The following is a 5,000-nucleotide window of genomic DNA, read 5'->3' on the forward strand; positions in this document are numbered from 1 at the left end:
GGAAGAAGGAGGTGTGAAGTGCTCCATCTGGTGGCCACCTCCAGTCAGCACTCTGTCACTTTTTCAGACTGGAAGATAGAGGTGTGAAGTGCTCCATCTGGTGGCCACCTCCAGTCAGCACTCTGTCACTTTTTCAGACTGGAAGATAGAGGTGTGAAGTGCTCCATCTGGTGGCCACCTCCAGTCAGCACTCTGTCACTTTTTCAGACTGGAAGATAGAGGTGTGAAGTGCTCCATCTGGTGGCCACCTCCAGTCAGCACTCTGTCACTTTTTCAGACTGGAAGATAGAGGTGTGAAGTGCTCCATCTGGTGGCCACTTCCAGTCAGCACTCTGTCATTTTTTTCCACACAGCCGTTTTTAGGACAGGACACTTTGCTGCTTTCAATCCGCCCAAAGTGGTCGAAATTCGGACGCCAGAATTCGGCAAACAGCCCTCAATTATAGAGCCAGGGATGGCCTTTAATTCGGCTGGAGGAAGGACTCGAAAGCGGGGCGTTAAACCACTTTTTTTCTCGGAAGTTGTCCGAGAACCAGGGTCTTCGCGGACTTCAATCCGCCCAAAGTGGTCGAAAATCGGACGCCAGACTTTGGAAAATAGAGCCGAATTATAGAGCCAGGGATGGCCTTTAATTCGGCTGGAAGTTCTTTTCCCACAGCGGGTCCGTGACCGCCGTGGCCGAAGAAAGTGTCCGGCGATCGGACTCGAAACCGCCAAAGTGCCCCTCCGCCGCGGAGGTATTTTTCGAGATTTTCAATCCGCCAAAAGTGATCGAAATCCGGACACCACACCCACGCCCCATATGCCGAATTAAAGGTCTCGGTCTGGAGCTCAATTCGGCGGGGTCCGTGGATCCGCTCTCCCCAGGGAAAGCACTCGAAAGTCGGATTCAAACTTTCGCTTCAAACGCCTCCAAAACGCCCCAAAATGGGTCAATCGGGTCGGCTCCACCGAACTCGGCACCCCGTGATAGTGCACTTTAATTCGGCCGCCTTTATTTTGAAACCCCCCCGCTTCTCAAATTTTTGAAAACCGGTTTTCTGATTTCGCATGAGAGGTGGTTTGGTCACCCTTATCAAATGTGCGCACTGGAGTCCTCTACACATTCGCACATATGGAGACTTTCTTCTTTTTTTCCTTGATACACCACAATAACTCTAACTATTTTTCCAAAGTTTCTGACTCTGTCTGATTTTCGGAAATTTCTGACTCAGTCTGATTTTCAACATTTTCTGACTCTGTCGTTTTTTCACTCTGGTTCTTCCAGGGTCTGGGGCGCTCAGTTTTACCCAGAAAGGGGGGGGGGACATGGGGGGACATATTTTGACATGATGGGTCTTTTTTGGGGGCTTTTTCACAAATCACCACAAAGTCCAGGGGGGTCTTGGGGTCCTGAAAACCCCGAGTAGCATGTCAGAACATGGGGGAAACGGGGTTTTCTTGGAACTCGGCTGGGGGGGGCGCCTGGACCCCCTGAGCATGAATATGGGGGTCTTAACCCGTTTGGACCTTGCTACGGCAGTTAGCTTTCCCGAGGGCATACAGACTTGTGCTTCGGGATCCTGTGCGGGGCCTCCGGGGCAACTCGACGTATGAGTTTCGTGCAGTTTGGAGCTTTATTTGGGGGTGAAATGGGGTCCAAGTGTGACTTTTTCCGTTTTTTGAGCCCATCTGATGCAGAGGTTCTAGGGGCTACAGCATCGTGTCATACATGCTTGAGACCGGACGGACACTGGCTATCACCCCATGCAGAGAGTGAAACTCTGGGACCTTGGTGGCGCTAGAGAGCCGCGTTCAAACGCCTATTCCGGGGTGATCTCTGGGGGGTACCAAGACCAAAGAGCCATATTCGGGACGGGTCGACCTGGGCTATCACCCCAAAAAGAGAGCCAGACTCTGGGACCCTTATTTAGAATTTATCCCTTGGTACATCTTCTTAAGGGGGTACCTGGAAATGAACCACGTATTCGGGATGGGGCGCCTCTGGGCCAGCACCCCAAAAAGAGACCCAGACTCGGGGACCTTTATTCAGAATTTGCCCTTTATCTCGAACGGGCCCCTATTTAAAAAATATTTGACCCATGGGTCATGAGCGCCTAGTCCCCTAGAACATGTATACCAAATTTCAGACCGATCGGACCTTCCCCGAAGGAGTTACAGCACAAGTACCGCCTTTTCATAGCTATGTGGCGCTAGAGAGCCCACCTATTGCGGGGTCATTCCTGGGGGCTACGGAGACCACAAGGACATATTCGGGACCGCGTGGACCGGGGCTATCACCCCATGAAGAGAGCGAAACTCTGGGACCTTGGTGGCGCTAGAGAGCCGCGTTCAAACGCCTATTCCGGGGTGATCTCTGGGGGGTGCCAAGACCAAAGAGCCATATTCGGGACCGGGTCGACCTGGGCTATCACCCCAAAAAGAGACCCAGACTCTGGGACCTTTATTTAGAATGTACCCCTTGGTACATCTTCTTAAGGGGGTACATGGAAAAGAACCACATATTCGGGATGGGGCGCCTCTGGGCCAGCACCCCAAAAAGAGACCCAGACTCGGGGACCTTTATTCAGAATTTGCCCTGTATCTCGAACGGGCCTCTGTTTAAAAAATATTTGACCCATGGGTCATGAGGACCGACCCACCGCGACCATGCATAGCAAATTTCAGCCCCATCGGACCTTCCCCGGAGGAGTTACAGCACAAGTACCGTATTTTTATACCTTGGGGGTGCCAAATGTCAGCGTTCAAACGCCCGTTTCGGGGTGATCCCTGAGGGCTACCCGGGAAAGAACCACATATTCGGGACCGGGCGGACCTGGGCTTTCACCCCAAAAGAGACCGAATCTCTGGGACCTTTATTTCGAAATTACCCCATTTTAAAAAATCAGTGACCCATGGGTCATGAGGACCGACCCACCGGGACCATGCACAGTAAATTTCAGCCCCATCGGACCTTCTCCGGAGGAGTTACAGCACAAGTACCGTATTTTTATACCTTGGGGGTGCCAAATAGCAGCGTTCAAACGCCCTTTTCGGGATGATCCCTGGGGGGTACCTGGGAAAGAACCACATATTCGGGACCGGGCGGACCGGGGCTATCACCCCAAAAAGAGACCCAGACTCTGGGACCTTTATTTAGAATTCGCCTGTTTCTGGGTGATCCCTGGGGGGTACCTGGAAATGGACCACATATTCGGGATGGGGCGCCTCTGGGCCAGCACCCCAAAAAGAGACCCAGACTCGGGGACCTTTATTCAGAATTTGCCCTGTATCTCGAACGGGCCCCTGTTTAAAAAATATTTGACCCATGGGTCATGAGGACCGACCCACCGGGACCATGCACAGCAAATTTCAGCCCCATCGGACCTTCCCCGGAGGAGTTACAGCACAAGTACCGTCTTCCACACCTTAGAGGCGACAGAGAGCCGCCTTCAAACGCCCTTTTCGGGGTGATCCCTGTGGGGTACCTGGAAGAGAACCACATATTTGGGACCGGGGGGACCTGGGCTTTCACCCCAAAAAGAGACCGAATCTCTGGGACCTTTATTTCGAAATTACCCCATTTTAAAAAATATTTGACCCATGGGTCATGAGGACCGACCCACCGGGACCGTGCACAGCAAATTTCAGCCCCATCGGACCTTCCCCGGAGGAGTTACAGCACAAGTACCGTCTTCCACACCTTAGAGGCGACAGAGAGCCGCCTTCAAACGCCCTTTTCGGGGTGATCCCTGTGGGGTACCTGGAAGAGAACCACATATTTGGGACCGGGGACCTGGGCTTTCACCCCAAAAAGAGACCGAATCTCTGGGACCTTTATTTCGAAATTACCCCATTTTAAAAAATCAGTGACCCATGGGCCATGAGCGTCTAGCCACCCGGACCATGCATACCAAATTTGGGGTCAATCGGACGTTTCCTCCGGGAGTTATAGCCTTATGAAGGTATGTCACACGAGGGCGACAGAGAGCCGCCTTCAAACGCCCTTTTCGGGATGATCCCCGGTGGGTACCTGGAAAAGAACCACATATTCGGGACCGGGGGGACCTGGGCTTTCACCCCAAAAAGAGACCGAATCTCTGGGACCTTTATTTCGAAATTACCCCATTTTAAAAAATCAGTGACCCATGGGTCATGAGCGTCTAGCCACCCGGACCATGCATACCAAATTTGGGGTCAATCGGACATTTCCTCCGGGAGTTATAGCCTTATGAAGGTATGTCACACGAGGGCGACAGAGAGCCGCCTTCAAACGCCCTTTTCGGGGTGATCCCCGGTGGGTACCTGGAAAAGAACCACATATTCGGGACCGGGGGGACCTGGGCTTTCACCCCAAAAAGAGACCGAATCTCTGGGACCTTTATTTCGAAATTACCCCATTTTAAAAAATATTTGACCCATGGGTCATGAGGACCGACCCACCGGGACCGTGCACAGCAAATTTCAGCCACATCGGACCTTCCCCGGAGGAGTTACAGCACAAGTACCGTCTTCCACACCTTAGAGGCGACAGAGAGCCGCCTTCAAACGCCCTTTTCGGGGTGATCCCCGGTGGGTACCTGGAAAAGAACCACATATTCGGGACCGGGTGGTCAAGGGCTTTCACCCCAAAAGAGACCGAAACTCTGGGACCTTTATTTCGAAATTACCCCATTTTAAAAAATCAGTGACCCATGGGTCATGAGCGTCTAGCCACCCGGACCATGCATACCAAATTTGGGGTCAATCGGACTTTTCCTCCGGGAGTTATAGCCTTATGAAGGTATGTCACACGAGGGCGACAGAGAGCCGCCTTCAAACGCCCTTTTCGGGGTGATCCCCGGTGGGTACCTGGAAAAGAACCACATATTCGGGACCGGGGGGACCTGGGCTTACACCCAAAAGAGACCGAATCTCTGGGACCTTTATTTCGAAATTACCCCATTTTAAAAAATCAGTGACCCATGGGCCATGAGCGTCTAGCCACCCGGACCATGCATACCAAATTTGGGGTCAATCGG

The sequence above is a fragment of the Pseudoliparis swirei genome, unplaced genomic scaffold, assembly GCF_029220125.1.
Source record: "Pseudoliparis swirei isolate HS2019 ecotype Mariana Trench unplaced genomic scaffold, NWPU_hadal_v1 hadal_32, whole genome shotgun sequence".
Lineage (NCBI taxonomy): Eukaryota > Metazoa > Chordata > Actinopteri > Perciformes > Liparidae > Pseudoliparis > Pseudoliparis swirei.